Source organism: Melanerpes formicivorus, unplaced genomic scaffold (genome assembly GCF_026170545.1).
Source record: "Melanerpes formicivorus ecotype bairdi unplaced genomic scaffold, bMelFor1.0.p_v2 SCAF_37, whole genome shotgun sequence".
Classification (NCBI taxonomy): Eukaryota; Metazoa; Chordata; class Aves; order Piciformes; family Picidae; genus Melanerpes; species Melanerpes formicivorus.
In genome coordinates this window covers 4,375,603-4,395,678 of record NW_027142389.1, presented here as the reverse complement: position 1 = coordinate 4,395,678, position 20,076 = coordinate 4,375,603, and the positions used below count along the sequence as shown (strand labels likewise).

At 43.3% G+C, this 20,076-nt stretch overlaps 1 long non-coding RNA gene across 1 annotated transcript in view; it reads left to right on the top strand.

Annotated features, from left to right (window-relative positions):
* The window catches only part of LOC137450764 (uncharacterized), a 42,224-nt gene that overhangs the window by 3,700 nt on the left and 18,448 nt on the right, over nt 1-20,076 (top strand). Inside the window, exons 3-4 of the long non-coding RNA XR_010989628.1 lie at nt 239-312; nt 408-541. This is a non-coding gene — a long non-coding RNA (uncharacterized lncRNA). The remainder of the gene's footprint in view (nt 1-238; nt 313-407; nt 542-20,076) is intronic.

Below are 20,076 nucleotides of genomic sequence, written 5' to 3'. Positions count from 1 at the left end.
TTTCTTGTGTAAAGGATAAATCTCTGGGGAAAGAAGCTCTAGGTTACTCTGTTTAGGCAGTACCTACCACATTAAAACCCTTGTGTTATCTAAAGGCTTCCAGGTCCAACCACAGCACAGGCAATTTTAACTTCTGAACCAAGGAGAATATTTCCTCTATGGCATTAAATTGAAAGAAAATGTTATTGCCTCCTTGTCATATATTAAACAACTGCTTATTCTAGCTTCCTTGTTTCAGGTGGTTTGAACAGAGGCCCATGGTAGTCCAACTTGCTGGAAACTTTTATGTTCAAACCAGGATGGATCTTATCTGTGAGTAAGTTTTTCTGGAGGCCATAATGTCTCCTGCAGTTTTGTGGGGTTATTTTTTGGTGTGTTTTATTTACTTATTTTTTTCCCCCCTAAAGGAGACATTGCTCTGTATGAGCCTGTGTGTGAGGGAGGGAGAGAAAGGGCGATGCCTAGAGGGTTTCAGCTATCACGCTGACTAAATATCCCTGGTTTTTACTTGGAGTCTTCTGAATATGAGATCCCACTACAGGTAGGTGAAGTGACCTCTTCGGGTTTGAATCTGCTCTTCTTTGGCAGATGCAAGGCTGGAGCTTTGAACAGGAACCCCCTCCTGCTCCATGCAAAGCTCTTTGAATTGCCCCTGATACGCTTCTAAGGCTCCCCGGTTGCGTGCCAGGCGCTTTGAAGATGAATGCCCCAGCATAAGGAAAACATGAAACAAAACCTACTCCCTTATGTCAGAGTGTGAGGCAGATTTCTCAAAGACCTTCAGTACAATGGTTGCTCTTTGGTGGGTGAGAGGAAATAGGCTGGTTCACCGGCTTCTAAAAGCAGAGCAGAATTGCACAGGGCTGTCCATTGGGTGGTAGATCAGGCAAAAGGGAGGCGTTGAGGGGGCCTCCACAATGTTCAAGTCTGGAAAAACTTATTTCAAGTTGACTTCATTGGATCTTCCTCGATGAAAATGAATTTATTATTGTCATTAATGTTTCTTCCTCCTGAAGTTTGCTGTGTTTTCAAGTTAACAGATATACCATGTCCTCTTGAGGGGGAATATTGTTTTTCTTTCTCCATGAAAATCATCACAGCCCAGCTCCTTAGGCTATATGTAACCATCATAGGTCCTTGGGAGAGTTGCAAAACAATGGAAATGTTTTCTTATCTGTCCTAGTATCAATACTTGTATGACAATTGGCATTAAACTGTCTGTTATTGTGGTTTTCAAACCCTACAGATCCATTCTTCTGACCCAGATGAGTGGTCAGCTATGATGCAAAAGTCTTCATTACCATCAAATGAATGAATTCATTTCCTGGAGGGGTTAATGTGTTTATAGAGTGAAAAATGGAAGTAATGTTCCAGGAGAGACTGGGTGTAGAAACAGAAGGGAAGAGGAACAGCAAAAGAGATTAAAAAAACCCCAACAAACCCCCAAAAGAATAAAGATTAGTTAATAGATTGGTGATACTCTTCTCATCTCTTTTGGATGACTCCTACAATGCAGATGCTTGAACTCCCTATAGAGCAAATGGAGAAATGCAGACCTCTCTGGGCCACAATTCTTTTCCATATATGATAGATCCCTCTTCCTTCCAATCAATTAATTGCCTCCTAAACCCATCTATTTCCCACCATTGACTTTAAAGGGATTTTAGATGACTAGCTCAGATATAGCTGTCTACACAGTAAGTGATTAAAGTTAGGTTAGATGAGCTGGCACACTACATGGATTTTTTTTTTATATATATATATTTTTCCCCCTTCTTTCATGCAAACCCTAAATCAAAAGGCATCTCATCAGAGTATTATAAAATACAGCCTGCAGAAGGGTAGTCTTCTGCTTCCATATTCTGGCATCTGAAGGGAGGAGGGAGACTCCCATCAATTTACAGAGAGGTAAAGATTTCATCTCCCTCTAGAAATCATGTATCTAATGGGAAATTCAGACATTTATGGGATTTGCTAAGCCAAGGCATAGCCAAGCATGTGGCTGTTTCTGCTTCTTTACAGTATTTTGGCAAAAGCAGAATAAAAGACTAAATTAGGATGTTTTGTTCTTCCCCCTCCACCTCTTTTTATTAAGCTAATGGCCCAACTTGTACCTGGAGGGGCAGACACAGTCTGTGTGACCTTAACAACTGAAACCCTCCTTCCCACCCCTCTCCCTGTGACTGCAAAACAAACACCTGCAGTTTGTCCCTGTTGATGAGGAACCACTCAAAGAAGAATTGACCTGTTTTCTAGAGAGAAATTCCCCCACAAAAAAACCCCAACCAAAACAAACAGGCCCAAACCCAAAGCAAAATCAAACAAAAAACCAAACCCACAAGCTGTGCCTGGTTTCTGTTTGCATGTTAAAAGCAGGTATGGCTCAAAGAGATTTAAGCAAGTTCCTGGCAATTGGCGAATGTTTCCCTCGGGTTTCAGAAGTTGGCAAACCTGATGCATTATATATATAAATATATCTATAAAGTTAATATGAATGTCAAGTACAAGAGAGAGCAAAGCAGGGGATGGCTTATTTTAGCTATAAATCAGGAAGGGACTCCCTGGGACACTGCATGTCTCTGTAGCCTCTAAATGTTAATTTCTTGCCATAATGGGTAAAGTCTCACATTATTATTTAAACATACAAATAAAGTGAGTGTCCCTTTCCCTATCTGTAAGTAATGTTCTTCTGCCAAATGATAGGCATGGCCATATTTTTTCTTAATGGAATCCACATCTCTTTTCCTCTGATAGTCCACTGCTGAATATTGATGGCTGCAATAATTGGCTCTTTATTGGTATATTGTCTTTTCTCTGGGATGCTTCCATTTATTTTTTTTTCTGCAGTAAATCTTTTTTTTGAGCTTTCCTTCTTTTGTGGTCTGGTACTTGGGGAAAGTTGATGATTCTGGAGCCAAGTGGAGAGCTGTGAATAAGTCTTGCTGCTTTGATTTGTTGTGGAAGTGATGTATTGGTAGCTGGTATCTCTCATTTTATCTTTTCTGGTGGAAATACCTCAGTTGCTGCTGACTATATTTAGCAAACGAGCTCAGCCTTCTCTCCTCTATCTGTTTTCCTCTATTTGTCTCTAGCTTGAAGGGTTGGTGGCACCCGATGGTGGATAAAGGCAAGCAAATCTAATAATGCCTTTCTAATATACCCATTTATCTGGTATCATACTTTATTTTAACTCTTAATGCAACTGTATAATCATTGCTCCATTACTATAATTGGATTTCAAAGTATATTTGTGCCATTTAATTACATCTATGGCGTTTCTATAAGCTTATTGAGAGTAATTAGTAATCTTATGATTTTTAGTGGAACCATTTTCTATCCACTGCGCTCATTTTTCTCTTCAAATTCTTCAACACATTTGCACCAATTTTCCTTTTTTACATCAGAATTTCTGGCATAAATAATCATTAAGATGATTTTTTTTTTTCTCTCCCCCACTGTGAATGTGAACAGAGCCTAAGCCAGCTTTCATTGAAGCCAATGGTAATCTTCTCATTTACTTCAGCAGAAACTGGATCGAGCTAATAGGTTTCAAATTGCATTCGAGGCAAAGTCACATCTTATCATGGAAATCTTTGTGTGGATGGAAGATCCAAAATGGATGATTGTTCCCAGATACTCTTGCCAGATACTCTTGCCAGATAATTTAGAGAGTCTCTTACCCAACTTTAACCCACAGCAACCCCATGCAGCGCTTCAGGCTGGGGTCGGAGTGGCTGGAGAGCTCCCAAAGAGAGAGGGACCTGGTGGTGCTGATTGACAGCTGGCTGAACACGAGCCAGCAGTGTGCCCAGGTGGCCAAGAAGGCCAATGGCATCCTGGAATGCATCAAGAATAATGTGGCCAGCAGGAGCAGGGAAGTCATTGTGCCCCTGTACTAAGCACTGGTTAGGCTACAGCTTGAGTACTGTGTCCAGTTCTGGGCCTCTCAGTTTAGGAAGGACATTGAGACTCTTGAAGTTGTCCAGAGAAGGGCAACGAGGCTGGGGAGAGGCCTTGAGCACAGCCCTGTGAGGAGAGGCTGAGGGAGCTGGGGGTGTTTAGCCTGGAGAAGAGGAGGCTCAGGAGAGACCTCATTGCTCTCTACAACTACCTGAAGGCAGGTTGTAGCCAGGAGGGGGTTGGTCTCTTCTCCCAGGCACCCAGCAGCAGAACAAGAGGACACAGTCTCAAGCTGTGACAGGGAAAGTTTAGACTCGAGGTGAGGAGAAAGTTCTTCACTGAGAGAGTCATTAGCCATTGGGATGTGCTGCCCAGGGAGGTGGTGGAGTCCCCATCCCTGGAGGTGTTCAAGAGGGCATTGGACGTGGCACTTGGTGCCATGGTTTATTCACGAGGTCTGTGGTGACAGGTTGGACTTGATGATCTTTGAGGTCTCTTCCAACCTTGGTGATTCTGTGATTTTATGAATGTCTAGCCCAGAAGTTATGGCATTAGAAGAACTCTTAATGTATATTAATATATATTAAAAATTTTAAAAAATTTTACCTGATCTTTCTGACAAATTAGAAACTCTTCCAGTTAAAGATTTTTATAAAGGGCCCAGAACTTTGCTTTCCAGGCATCAACTTGGCTATCTCTTCACCTCAATCAGAACACCTTGAAATGGGGCATTTTTTTCAGCTTTAAAAAAAGTATCTCTTTTTTTTTTTCTTTTTCAATTGAAATCCAAACACTCCAAATTTTCTTTATTTTTATTTATATATATATTTTTTTTTAACATCCTTTCTCTTGTGTCATTTCAGGCCTGGGTCAGGTCGTTAATATAATTGGTCCTCTTGCTGCTGAACATGAAACCCTGCAAGAGCTCCTATCTAAAAGTGTGATTCCAGGAAACTGCTTTCCCAAATAGGCACACATTTCTGGTGTTCCCTTCTCCCACCGTGTTCATTTTGCAGCGGGGAGGTGCAAACTGGAAGTGCCAAATCACATTCTAGTCAGTTTTATCTTTTAAACTACTGCGACTCGCTTGTTAAGGAGAGATTTTTCTCCTCTGCGCTGCTCCCACTCTCTTGATTAGAGGTTTGTTGCTTTGGTAATGTGTCTCTCCTTCAAGCAGTTAATGATTACACACAGCTCTCTAACCTGTAATTTTGGGGGAAGGTTATTAGGAAGGTGATATGGCAACAATTGTTTCCGTAGCTTAGAAATGTCCTTAGTCTTTGCTGGCCAGGACCTGGGGTTTAGAGTGGAAGCGATGCTGGTGTCAAGGATTAAAGATACTTTCCTGGGTTATTGATTCCCAAATCATGCCAATTTGTAAAGTTAGAAAGAATGTTGTGCAAGATGGTGAGTTGGTATTTAGTTCTCAATGAAAAATGAGAATAAATGGTGCCCAGGGAGAAGGTGACCTGCGGAGGCTCGAGGGTGAAGCCCCTTGGGCACCCAGGGAGAGACGTTCAGCTATTGGAGAGGTGTCCTATAACTCCTGGCGTGGCTTTTGAACCTCAGGAGCTTTAGCAAACTGGAGCATCTTTGGTTTCAGATAGGTGGACAATGGTGATTCATTTGTCCAGCCTCTTGATTAAAAGTACAGCACTGGAACAATTAGAATTAGAGATTTTGTCATTCTTTTAGCTCAAGACCCCAACTCAAATACTGCCTCCAGTTCTGGTGTTGCCAGCAGAAGGAGGACATGGAGCTGTTGAAGTAAGTCTAGAAGAGGCCATAAAGATGATCCAAGGGCTGGAACACCTCAGCTATGAGGATAGGCTGAGGCAGCTGGGGTTGCTCAGCATGGAGAAGAGAAGGCTCCTAGGGGACCTTAGAGCTGCCTTCCAATAGCTGAAAGGATCCTACAGGAAGGCTGCAGAAGACTTCATAGAGATAACACAAGGGAGAAAGGTTTGAAGATTAGGGAGAGTAGGTTTAGATTGGATCTTAGGATAGAAGTTCTTCAGTATGAAGGTGGTGGGACTGCAGAACAGGTTGTCCAGGGAGGCTGTGGATGCCTCCTCCCTGGGGCTGTTGAAGCCAGGTTTGAGGAGGCCTTAAGCAGTTGAGAAGTGTCCTTGCCCATGGTGGGGAGGTTGGAGCAGATGATCTCTGAGGTCCCTTCCAACCTATGTTATTTTATATTTATGAGCCTAGAGTGGAAAAGAAGCCCTTAACTTTAATAATTTCATTACTAATCATTTGAATGGAGGAGTGTGACCACCCATGCACCTGAAATTCAATCCCTAAATACTGCACTTATTAGCATGTTGAATGTCAATGCCTCTAGCACTGATAGGAGCCAGGTTCCCACGTCACAGGAACTCTCCCTGTCAGGGGCTGGATTTTTCCAGTGGATGCTTATTAGCAATTTTTACTGAAATTTTGTCAAAAAAAAACCAACCCCAAAACAAACAAAAACCTACTGGTGTTTTGCTACTTTAAAACCATGGCAACATCACAATGTTCTTTTAGAAATGACTCTATGAATTAATTGCAAATTACTTATTAATGAAACAAATATTCAGCTGTCACTTGAACTAAACTGCACGATATGCTTAATGATTATTTTTTGAGAAAACACTTTTGTGTGTGTTTGATCTGCCTGGTGCTAACAGCAGTAGAAAAAGAGGAAAACATTTGGTGTCAGAGCAGAAACTTGAAACTGGCGAGAAGGAGAAGGAAAACATCAATAACTGCAAAATAGTTGAAAAGCCCAAAGGAATGGTAGGTCCCTCATAATTATGTTGGAAACGTCAGAGGGTTGTGATCAGTGGTGCAGAGTCTGACTGGACACCTCTAGCTCAGTGTTCCTCAGGGGTCAGTACCGGGTCCAGTCTTCAACATCTTCATCAGTGACCTGTACGAAGGGACAGAGTGGATCCTCAGCCAGTTTACTGGTGATACAACACTGAGAGGAGTGGCTGAGGTACTGTCAGGCTCTGCTGCTGTCTACTGAGACCTGGACAGGCTGGAGTTGGGTAGAGGAGAACCTTGTGAGGTTCAACAAGGACAAATGTAGAGTCCTGCTCCTGGAAAGAAATAATCACTGCATCAGTGCAGGCTAGGGGCTGACAAGACAGAAAGCAGCTCTGTGGAGAAGGATGTGGGAGTCCTGGTGGACAAGTTCACTATAAGCCAGCAATGTGCCCTCATGGTCAAGAAGGCAAATAGTCTCCTTTGGTGCATTAGGAAGAATATGGCTAACAAGTTGAGGGAGGTTCTCCTTCCCCTCTCCTTTGCCCCAGTGAGGGCACATCTGGGCTACTGCATCCAGTTCTGTGCTTCTCCCCAGTTCAAGAGACGTAAACTGCAGGAGAGAGTACAGCAGAGGCTACAAAGATGATGAAGGGACTGGAGCATCTCTCTCTAAGGAAATGTTGAGAGGAAATCTGGCAGCAAAGGTTTTCCCAATGAGCAGGAAAGTATTCCCTTCATAGGTGTGGCTAAATGTTTGCAAGCTTAGGGATGTTTAGGGTGTCCCTAAAATGTAATATCATCTGTAATTCTGCAGGAGATAACAAAAATAAGTGCCACTAATTAGGGAACATACATTCCTCATGGCTCTGGTGTTAGAGACAACACCTCTGTGCTTCCCTGCACTGATCTTCCATGACCCACATGAACAGTGGTGACCCAAATGGGACCCTTTATGGGTCACTATGGTGTAACTGGTGGGGGGATTTTTCCTTTCCATAGGAAGCTTGCTGATGACCTGCATTTGTCCCCATGTGCTCTTCTTTGCAAGGGGCAGGTATAAATAAGCAATAAAGGCTTTCTGCTCCTCGCTGTGCCACTGATGCTGTTTACAAGAGCAGGAACATGGCGTGGTACACGAGCTAGGCTGGTCTGCCCGTCTGTCTTCTGGAGACATCTCAGGTGTCCTTCTGCTGGTTTTGCTGAATTATTTACCGCTTGGTAAGCATGTGCCTGCATGAGATATTTAAAGGGGGGAATCTGAGGTGAAAACCCCATCCATTTACCCAGAGCTGACAGTGGAATATTCATTATCACATTAAATCTAACCACAGTGAACACGATGGCTTCTGTTGATTATGTGCCTGCACAAGAGACTTCTTTGGTGGTAAACCTGTGTGCCAGGGATCTGAACAGAAAATCTAGTAAGTGGAAACCATTTTCTTTATGGCAAATTTGCCTTCTTGGAACTTATAGGACTTGACAGGTTTAAACTACACTTTAAACCTGCGGTGGATTATATGTTGTTTTTTTTTCTTACTGGCCACAAGCGATACTAGATGAGGACACATCACACACGTGCCCAATCCCAGCCACAGGCATGAGCTGAGATTTGTTATGCAAAGAAAAAATAAATGCAGATTTGGTATCTGGAGAGTGGCATGTATTTGTCTTGGGCTAATTCCAGTTTTGCAGGATTGGTGTGGAGGTCTCCTCTCCAGGAGAGCTGGGGCAAACAGCCCTGTCTGCAAACTCCTCCTCCCCCTTCATCCTGAATATGTGCTGGAGTGAAGTTAGCACAGCTTGGTGAGGTGTTTGAGGAACCCTTTGGCTATGTGATTGTAGAAAAGTTCAGTAAGCTGTGTGGGACTGACCCAAAAAGAGACATGGGGTATTTCCTCTCTCTTTTCATCCACCCCTCGTTCCACCCCTGGCATCCCCCTCCGCCAGCGATCCTGTCAGATTTAAAGACTGACTTAAATCTTCTCTGCGAGGCAGAGAAAAAAATGATGAGATGAAACAATTTGAAAGGCCACCTCTTGGGCAAGTTCTCGTCCTCCCAGGTCTGTAAATGAATTTTAGACTAAAATGGCATAGCGAGGGCTGGGTTTGGTGGGAGGTAGGCATGTGGAGAAATGGAGGAATAAAATATGTTTCTGTTAATGTTAAGACTGATGATTCACTCCCAATTAGTAATTCATTGAGATACGCAACTGATTGCATCAGCACAATGACTATAAAAAAAGGAGGGGGGGGGGGGGGAAGGTAAAATTAAGTTCTTCCATCCCATAATACTTACAGCAGACTTTTTCTTTTTGCTTTGACAAATGACATGTAAGGAATGATGTGACCAGAAGCCATGCTTGCCTAGTCATTAATGGCTGTTGATAAGGTTTGATTTGGAGTGCCGTTGCAATGAAGCTGTTGTCTTGCAGAAAGCTATGAGCTTTTTTCCCCTCAGAATGCTGGAGATACTTTATAGCTCATTCTTCTCCTCATGCCTCTTGTTTTCGTCTTTAGTTGGAAATGAAATGTCCTCAGTGAGGTAGAATAAAACGTGAACATACAGCAGAAACATATAGCAGATACAAAAGTGCCAAGCGCCTTCAGCTGTCACCGATGGGTGCATAGATGGGAAGAAAATGATCTGTAACTGCAGTTGAGAAGCAAAAGCCCCCTTATGTTTAATCAATATTTAAAGGAGGAATTACATGTACCACAAATCCCCTTTTATGTTGTACTTAAAATCTCCTTACCTGCTCTTCAGTTTTCATGGTTTTCCCTGTCTTCATTGCCCCTTAATTGTGTTTCAGCAGGATTTGCTTCCTCGCTGCCCATCTCCTCTTCTTGATGCCAGAACGCTATCCCAATATTTCCCTTCTACCACACTTTGATGCCAGACACCAGGAGATTCGGATTTTTTTTTCATCTGGGGTTTAACAGAAAAGAAAAATATCTGCTTTGAGGAAGTGCCAGACACTATTTCAAAGGAAAATGCCCAGAGTTAGGGCAAGGGAACAACAGGAAGAACACTCAACTCCTATTCAACTCAACATTCTACCCTGAGTATTGGTCGTGGCAGAGCAGCATTGCTGGGACTTGATGGCCATGATCTGCTCTGCTGCTGGCCATAGCAATGCTTCTTCTGGCTCCAGGGATCCAGACAGTGCTCTGCACCAACTCTGTGTTAGCAGGAGATTCATCCTCTGAGAACACCAAAAATACCAATCAATGACCAGAGAAGGCAGAGCTGTGCTCTCCTCTGGAGACCCACTTTGCTTATGTGAGTTGTCCGGTCTGTCTAATGAATTAGAAGCATCATTTTGAGCCTCTTCTTGAGTTTTATTAATCCTAGACACGTTGATTTGGTAATCTTTGTGTGTACATTTATCATATTTTCAGAGTTAAGGAAGACATTGTGTATGTGTCATACTAGTTTAGGAGCATAATGGTGGGTAAAGGCCTCCTTGAAAGGGGAGAATATTTTTTTCTTTCAGTTTCTTTTCTCTCCCAAACCAGTTATGTGCTGCCTTCTGTAGTTCATCTTGTAACTGTGGGTTAGTTCTTGGATCACTGACTGGAAGAGGTCTGGGAGCATAGCTGGAGATATCATGCTTTCTCTCACAACACTCTCTCTTGGCTGGGCGTTGAGCTTTCATGATAATTCATAAGAAGACATCCAATGTCTGCAGCAGCTCTGTTCTTGAGTTGTTTTTAAATCAAGCACAAAGTTTATTTTCTTGTATTTTTTTATTAATAAGTTTCCCAAAGTGAAGTTAATCCAAATTGTGCTGAATCTGTGCTGGTGGAAATTGGTCTTGCTTTTTTCAACTAATATCTGCATCATATCTCAAAATGCTGAGCATGGACCTGCCTTGTTGCAGAGAGCCAGAGAGTTTCCATCACAGTGGTGAAGACCACAAGCTCAGAAGATGCTCATTCATGCTCAGTGCTGTAACAGCAACATACATCAGGAGCTGGATATGCTAAAGCAGTGCCAGAAGTGCCAGCAGGGTTATGCCCTCTCCATCTCAAGGATGACTCTTGACTTTCTTCAGTCTGGTGCTGCATGAGCTGGTGTTGGTGGGAGCACACCAGAGGGAGATGTAGAAGTGGAGCTCAGGCAAGGGAGGGTTCATGGTGTGTAGGCAGGAGAGAAGGCAGGGGGATACCTGGAACAGGCTCTCAAAGGACGAGTTTAGAAAGAAATGGTTGAATGCTTGGAGGAAGATTAAAGAGGTCTTCAAGACACAGACGAGACAGCAAAAGGGAAGACATGAGGGAAGGCTGTAAAGAAGGCAGAAGGGGGTGGAGGAAGCCAAAGCAGAGGCAGTTGCTGAGGCTGACAGCTTGAACAATAAGAGGAAAGAGCTTGTTTGACTTTTGTTTGGTTAATGACTATGTGACAAAGAACCAACCACATGGCTAATTGTCTGTGGGGGAAGAGGCTTGAAATGGAAGCATGGGGCAGGTGTGTGAAGCAGATGAGAAGCTGCTATGAGGCCTGTCATGGAACCAGCAGAGATGGGGAGGTTAGAAAAGGGAAATGGCTTTAGAGTGGAAAGAAGATTTAGCAAGAATAAGAATAGTATGAGCTGGATGGAAAGTGTTGTTGTCACTATTATTATTATTTGAAGGTTGGCTTGCTTTGAATGTTGCAAATAACTTCTGTCAGAAAAGTATAACAAGTTTTAAACCTTGACTTTTAATTCTACTTCGTTTATTAGAGGAAAAACTGTTAGTTTTGTGTTCCTAATCTCATGTAAGTTGACAGGGTGAGAACATTCAGTGTGCTAGAGGTGGTTAAGATGATTAAACCACTGAAATCTGGTTCCACACTGAGCACATAAGGAGGGGGGGGGAAAAAAAGGCAATTAGTACCTTACCATACTAACAACACTACTAAAGGTAGTGATAATGCTTGTCTATTATTTATGGTTAATTTTAGAAGAGAGAGAGTTCACTTTTAGCCCAAAGCAGTAGGCAAGAGCATTGAAAAGAGAGGAAAAACCTTTTAACTGAGTAGAAATTTCAGTTGTGAGCTGTAGGGAAGTTGAGCTGGATGTTGAGGAAAAACTCACCAAGATAAAACCAATTTCAGTTTGGTAGCTCTGTACCGGTTCTGCAGTTTGGCAGCTGTCAACATCTCAAAATATCATCTCACCCAAACCGTTGAAAGAAAGAAACCCTTTGATTTTCCCCTTGAGACGCCCAAGCTGAAAATGGACTCTTTGTAGTCTCAGCCTCATTTCAGACAGTTTTCCTTTTTCTTGTTTTTTTTTTCTTCTTTTTCAACATTCTTGCTGGCAGAAACAACGAAATCATAAATAGAGTCTCTGTTAATTAAATAAGTTTTATCATTTTAACTTGCCTTTTAAAGTGGGGGGAAAAAAAAGTAAATCTCTAACATTTTCTCTTTTTATTACAAATCTTCAGGGACTAAGCATCACATTTCTTGCATCATTAATAATGCAAATTAGTTTTTGTTTGGCTCTCACATAAGTTTATAGTTAGAAGTAAATATTTAATGCCCAGATCTGGGAAATCAAATCACGTAGAGCAGAAATTTTACTTTATAGTTATTGAAAGCGAATGTAAGAAAGATGGGAGGCACCACACTTTCTGTTTGTTTAACCTTTCTTGCTCTTGCTTTTCTTTCACTAGGACTCTTTGTAACTTGTCATTAAAGGCTGTTATAGTCCTGCAGTATCTGTTTGTACTATCTTTACAGTAGCCACAGCATCCAGCATTTGGTATCATTATTAAGTAAAGGTTAAACGTATATGATCTACACAGGGTTGTAAGGATTATATTTTTGGTCCTGAGTAAGGACAGGAAACCAGGTGATTATTCAAAAGAATGCCTAGAAAGTTGTGGACTTTGAACACCTTTTTTTGTTGTTTTGATTTGTTTTTGTTTTAAGATTGCTTAATGAAGCAATAGTCGGATAGCCAAAATAGATTAAACTTCTCTCTGGGCTTCGAGAGGGTAAAATACTTTGACTTGCTTACTTGTTAGCACAAGGGTAGGCTGCAGTTAATGCATATATCCTATAGCAGGCTTTTCTGCTCTGTGTGTTTGCACATTATTCCTGCATATATTGTACCTCTCTCCCTGTGAAATGTCTGTGGGAATGAGACTATTGCAGACAAATTACAGGCGTTTCACCATGACATCTGTGCTTTCTGTGGTGATCCTTTATTTCATGTGGCTGTGTGGTGGGGAACAGAAACTAATAAGCATCCTGGTATTTTGTGTGTGAAATCTGATAGTGAAAAAGACACCAGAGAGCATTCTTCAGTGATAAAAAGTTTAAATAGACCAATTTATCAATCTGACAGAGATTTGACCTGAAAGTTAAAGTGTTTGAGTTAAGTGGGGATTGTGTAAAGAAAGTTGAGGCTGCGCTGCGGAGAGGCGGTTGTTTTCGTGAGTTATTAAATCAAAATAAAAGATATTGACAAAGCAATAAATTGCCTGAATCACCCCAGCTAATAGCTTTGGAGAGCACTGAAGGCATTCTCTGCTCTGAAGATGTGTGAAGCTTTTCCCTGTCTCATACTTTTGTACTTCTGCTCACACACGCTCTCGCCCTGGTTGGTTTCATAACAGACTTGGCACCAGATTGTTCCTGTGAATGCTTTGCTGGAGAACTTGCTCTGAGCAGTGTCATGGGGAGCAGGAGCAGTGGCATTGCTCTGCTCTCAGCAGGATTATTGAACTGTGCAGGTGGGCTCCTAATCACTCTCATGGGCACTGGAAAAAAAAATTAAAAAAAAATAAAAATAATGTCACTAATATCTTTAGTGGGAGAAGGGAGAGCATGAATCAGTGCTCCTTGCGCTCCTCGGGGGTCCTCAGCACCATTTCCAGGCTGCAGCTTTGTGGTATTTGGAGGGCAAGCAGCATCTGACAGTCCCCTTGGACAGGGATGCTTTGGGGAGCCATGAAGCAGTTAATGCCACCTGCTTAATGATGTCATGTAAACCCTTCACAGTGGCCATCACCTTCCTTGGAGAGGGGCTGAGTTTGCTCAGGAAGGGGGAAAGCAAATTGCCGTGGGACCTGCCGGGAGCGGGTGGGAAGCAGCTCTTTGCCCTCATGTTCATTAGCTGGGACCTGCATTTTCCTCCTACTCTGTAGGGTTGAGGGGTGAAGGGGGGGGCATACCCCCTACCTACAGCTTCCCCACCGAGGAGGGAATGAGGCTGGCTCTCTTTGGCTTGAAAACTACACAGATTTGAGACTATTTCCCCTCCTGCAGATTTTTCCACGGAGAGGAGCATAGAAGACATTACTATTTATAGTGCACAGTACGTGTACACAGCATGACATCCACTGGCTTTTCAAGCAAATATCCTACCAGTTTGAAGGGGGCAGGCTCTCCATCTCAGTATCCCCGAGGTGCCCTGTCCCCTCTCCTGAGGAGGTGGGCAATCATACAGGGGCAGCACCCATCCCTTCTTGTCTGGAGATTTCTTTCACTTCTTTTTATATGAAAATACTTGCCTCCCTGCTGTGGAGCTGCTGCTGAGGCTCAAAGTCAAAGCAACTTTTCAGTACAGATAATGTGAGTTTTAACAGAAGGGTGAAGGACCCAAAGCAGTGAAGCTACAAGGGGGCTGAAGAGCATCTGCAAAGTCTAGTTTGGGGATGGAACACTTATCTGTATGGGGGAAACTGAAGATGGAAAAGTGTGCTAGCTTAATCAAGGAGTTTGGGGGATTTTCAAGGCAATGAGGACTAAGAGTGGAGCTTGGGTTTCCCCACTGCCTGACTACTGAGTGTCATGACATCTCTTTGTATACAGATTCAGGAAACATCTTCATCTGAGCTCGATCCTTGATACAGAAAAGAGAGCTGATCATGGCAATAAAAATACCAGTGAGCAGTTGGGAAGGCCCAGCTCGAATTGTGCTCTGCCAATAGCTTTGCAATCTGTATAAATATGAGTGGAAAGACAAACAACTCTGATTTCTCTTTAAGAATGTGAGTATCCACTGTCAGAGATTTAAACTAGAGTGGTTTACTTGCACTGTATGTAAATTCCTTCTTGGCAAATAACCCATGTCCACTAGTACATGTGTATTTTGGGTCTTGTGTAGTCTTTGGGTCTTGGCGAAATACAATGAAATTTGATAGCACAGAGAAATACTTGCACGGAATGTCAATTTGTGTGTGTGTGTGCGTGCTTCTCACATATCCATAAAAGAGTTTACACATTTCTAATTACTCATTCAAAAAGAGACTTTGCAGCACTTTTAAAAGAGAGCCAATTTTTCTCCCTCCTGTGTTCTGTTTTTACAGCTTGTGGAAAGCTTATTTAACGAAAGTTTAAGTAATCAGCGAAAAGTCATTTCTGAGAAGAGACTGACAGATATGAAGCCTCTTTTCACACTTCATAAGAGGTGGAGATAGTAGCGATAAAATTTACAGCTCAATAGTACTCTGTTTAGCTTAAGTTATAGAATTATTAGTGTTTCGGGCACGTGATAGATTTTTAGGGTGGTTGGGTATTTTAAATGATTATATATGCTTTGTGTGGCTGAGCTGAAAGTGTGCAATACTAATAGCAACCTACTCTTCCAAACCCAGCAACCTGCACTCTCCCACGGGGCTGATGTTGCGCTAAAAATATGTGTTTGCAGCTGACTTTGCTTCATGATATATTAATAACAATACTAGTGATACTTTCCCCTCACAGAGGCTCACCCCTGGCTATGAAAGTATGAATTTGAGGGCTGTAGGAATGAGCAGTCAAGGTATGCCAGTAAGAAAGGAGTTGGGGGGGAGGGAGGTGGGGGTCAGCATGATCAGCATCTCTGCCCCAGCTCCTGCAGAGCAGGGACACACAAGTTTTACTGTGTGAGAGACCTTGCTTATGGGGTGGCTGAGAATAAGCAACTTCTTCTGCAGGTCATGACCAATGATGTGTTATAAAGAGCTGAGTAAAAGAGGAAGAAGTTGGCTGGATGGTGAGCCTTAAAAATGAGAAATCTCCATTTCAGCTCATAAAAATGGGCATTTTCGAGACAGTAACCTGCATTTGAGTGTGAGTCTTTCCAAATACTATGAGCTGCCCAGCTGTTATTACAAGTGGGTGGCACATAGAAATACTTAATGGTAACGTGTAAATAAGCAAACAAAAGCAATTATTAAAGGCAAGTAAATGTTACATTTTCTGTACCATCCTTTCAACCTTTGATTTTTAAAGTAGTTCTGTAGATGTGGCTGGCCACCCAGGGACAAAGAGCAGAAAGACTTTCATCATTCCTTAAAATAACATACATTGGGTGAGCTGGACTCCAGTCCCACTGCAGCTACTCTGAGGTTTGCATGGCTTTGAGTAGAGCAAGGACCAGATCAGGGAGGCATCCTGGTTGTGGCACACTGTGCCAGTGTGTGGGTTAAATAGGTGTAGTGTCACGCTTATATATTTTTATGCCATTGTTTATGTGTGCCTAATGCAGCCAGCCTCACTCTCACATCAGGTCAAAGCAGTGTCTTCACTGCATTTGCTGGTTGGTTGTGAATTGTGGGGACACTTTGTTATTGTACACAAACTGGTTTCTGTGGTAAAGGTTTGAGTTGTGAGGATGTTCAGCATTATCTAACCTAATGGAGTTCAACAAGGGCCACCCCATGCAGTGGTATGGGCTAGGGATTGACCTGCTAGAAAGCAGCTCCACAGAGAAGGACCTGGGATGGACTAGTTCCCCATTAGCCATCAATGTGCCAGTGGTCTTCTGGGGAGTCTTAAGAAGAGTGTGGCCTGCAGGTAGAGGGAGCTTCTCCTTTCCCTCTACTCTGTCCTAATGAGGCCACAAGTGAAGTACTGGGTCCAGTTCCAGGATTTCCAGTTCAAGAGAGATAAGGAGCTACTGAAGAGAGTCGAGCAGAGGCAACAAAGATGATGGACTGGAGCATCTCTCTGAGGAGGAACGGCTGAGCTGTCTGGGGTTGTTTAGCCTGGGCAAGAGCAGCCTGAGAGGGGATCTTCTCAATGCTTATCAATATCTAAAGGGCAGGGTGCAAGAGGATGGGACCAAACTCTTCTCAGTGCTGTCCAGCAACAGGACAAGGGGCAACAGGCACAAACAGGAACAGAAGGTTCCATCTGAACATGAGAAAAAACTTCTTATATGTGAGGGTGCCATGGACCATGCTGCCCAGAGAGGTTGTGGATTCTCCTTCTCTGGAGAGATTCCAAACCCATCTGGACTTTGTGATCCTGGGCAACCTGCTGTGGGTGACCCTGCTTTACCAGAACCTCAGACTAGATGATCTCCAGAGGTCCCTCCAACCCTTGCTATGCTGGGATTCTTGATCTCAGGCATAGTGCTAAGCCTAGAGAAATTACTATGAGGTACATTTTTATGTCTGCCACATCTGTGTGTGTTCAGGGTACCATGTGAGAGCTGATACAGCACCATTAGCTGCTGTACTAACAAGTGCTTTAAATACACAGCAAATTCTCCTGTGTAGTTATGCAGTGCAGGAAAATTGCTGCTTGTACCAGCCTGAGAATTCTCCCTGTTTGCCTCCAGCTTCACTTGCAACTCAGCCTAAGGTTTTCTGGGTGTTGAAATCTTAGATTTCAGGTAAGAATGCCAGTTCCAGGAGAAGTGCCTTGATTTGTCAGGCCCTACAGGTTTTCAGCTTGGCTTGTGAATACCAACGTTTCCTAAAGCCTGTTCAGCCGGCTCCAAGAGCCGTATTCGGGAGGCGTTCAGCGCGCCTGCATTCAAATGGTTAATTTGCACTATGTTCTGTTAAAGAAAAGGAAAACTGTCACCCTGTCATTTTAGAGTCTGACACTAAGCTTGTCAAAAGAGACAGCTGTTAAACTGAATTACTGTTGACATGCAGAGAAACGGCCCTTGCCAGATGTAAAGGACATCTGCGGCAATGAAGTGGTACAGGGTGGCTTTTAAAATGTGGTCATACTGGTATTTGAATAGAGCGTCTATGGCATTAAAACGTGGCCTTGACTCAGACAGTTTAAGGCAGCGAACCAGAGCCAATGGGAAGCACAAAGAAGGGCTGATCTGTTGCTGGATCCATAACTTATGCATGAATGTGAAAACAGCGCAGTGTCAAAGCCATTAAGCTCTTATCATGTATCCAGGAGGATGCGGGTTGGAAACACAGTAGGAAATATTTTGCGTTTCTGGGTCCTTGAATGCGTGGGTAGGTGAGGTGTAAATTCACAAGGTGGATTATGTGGGGAGTGAATAGAAATAAGGCTTCTTGTCTTTGGCAAACAACTGCTCTGACAAGGCTTGCAAAGGGCATTAAGCTTGGGAAGTGAGGGCTGGATGTGCCTTGTCCTTGTTTCCGATAAGGCTGCCAGCGTGCAGCACGCATGGGTGGGTACTGGGGAGGTTGTCCTTTGCTGAGGGGAGCAAATGGAAATGAAAATAGCTGCATGGAAGGGGCCTGGAAAATGTTGCCTGTGTATCTTAGCGTGATTTTTATTAAAAAGAGTTGGGATGTCAAAGCCATATAGTAAAAAAAATAAAACCCAACCAACAAACAAAACACAACCAACAACAGAAAAAGTAGATACGATAAACATTTTATAACATAGCAATGGAACCCAGAGCAGGGAATTCTGCACGTTATATAAGTGCCAGTCTTTGCATGTTTTTAGGGTAGAAATAATGCTATGTTGGAAAAGAGAGAAGAGAAAAGAAGAAGAAAAAAGTCTCAGTTAAGCAATTTTGCTAAGTGTGTGAAAAATGGAACATGTAGTCACTGCAAAATGAAATTGATGTTTGAAGCCCCAAAACCAAAATATCACAAAATAATTCAGGCCAAACATCATTTTGACTATGTTAGTGGATCATATCTTGATGATTTATTTGTATGTTTAGTGGTGGCAGAAACCAAGGGGTTTGCCATCTGTGGGAGAGAAGGCAAATGATATTTCTAAATCATCTAGACTAAGCTGCTCCATTCCACAAGAAAGCAGCAACAGCAACTTGCTTTAGGGCAGCAAGAATGCTAGACTCATAGAATTATTTTGGTTGGAAGAGACCTTTAAGATCATCAAGTCCAACCACTGAACCAGCACTGCCAGGTCCACCCTCAGCAGCACATCTATATGTCTTTTCAATCCTTCCGGGAATAGGGACCCCACCACTTTCCTGGACAGCCTCTTCCAGGGCTTGACAGTCCTTTGGGGGAAGAAATTGTTCCTCATGTTCAACCTAAGCCTCCCCTGGTGCAACTTGAGGCCATTTACTCTTGTTCCTTGGGAGAAGAGGCTGACCCCCAGCTCGCTACAACCTCTTTTCAGTAGCTGAGTGTGAGAGGTGTTTTCTTCTATGTAAGAGGAAGGTTTGCTTTTTTGAGCACTCGAGTTTCTCTGTGCAGAAAGGCTGATGCCAGATGGGGTAAACTTATTCCTCTTTGTTTTCTCAGAGGGTGGTGGAAAGTCTTTCAGGAGCTGAGATGATTTTAGCTGGTGTCCCTGCATTGCTCTGAGAGCATCCCTTTACCATGGAGAGCATTTAGCATCCCATGCTCCCCAAACTGCTTTGCTAGTGTTGCCCACCACACAAGAGCAAGAGGTGGAGGAGGTCTGTGCCCATGGTCCAGCTGGACAGCCTCCAGATTCCTGAAGTGAGGTGTGGTAGCACATGATTTATGGAGGGAACTCTACACAGTATGGAGAGCTGCTGGGTAATGCTTCTGTCATGTCTGACCAAAGGGCCACCTGCACATGTAACCAGAGAAGCACCCACTGGTCCAGATGGCCATGGCTGGATGGGTCACAGCAGGAGGCTGCTTTACAATACAAATATCTGTGATCTAGCACAGCCCATCATGAAACTGCATTTATCAGCAGCTGCCAGAGGTCTGCCATGTACAAGGAGGCAGTGAGTAGTGTCAGCATTTAACCATGCTGGCAGGGGCAGCAAGCAGAGAGTAGCTGTTGTGTTTGTGAAGGCTCCAGGAGTCAAGGACTTGTGCTTTGTCCCATTTTCTGTGAGGCTTTTGAGTGGAACCCTCAGGCTGACCATGCTCTCCTGGGGTCGGAGCACATCATTGTGTTTCGGGGCTCACAATGATGAAGAGTTTGTCCCCTGGAATAATTTTTATATGGAGAAGTGGAGAGCATCTCATTTCTCATCCCTCTGCGGACCACTGGGAGATTTTTGAGCTTTCAGCCTGGTGTGTTAAGAGCAAGACAGACCTAGGAGGAAATCTCAGGGAGTTTCTGCCTTCCTACTTGGCTGCTGTGTGTGCCCTTGTCTGTGCTGAGCCAGCACATCAGTACTGATGTGTCTGTAAAGGCAGTGCTGGGACAGGGCTCGGGTGGTCACCTTCACCTTGCCAATCTTACAGGAGCTGTTTGGGCAAAACATCAAACCCCTCTTCAGAAGGGAGTGTATGCTGCAACAAAACCAGCTGAAATCTCAA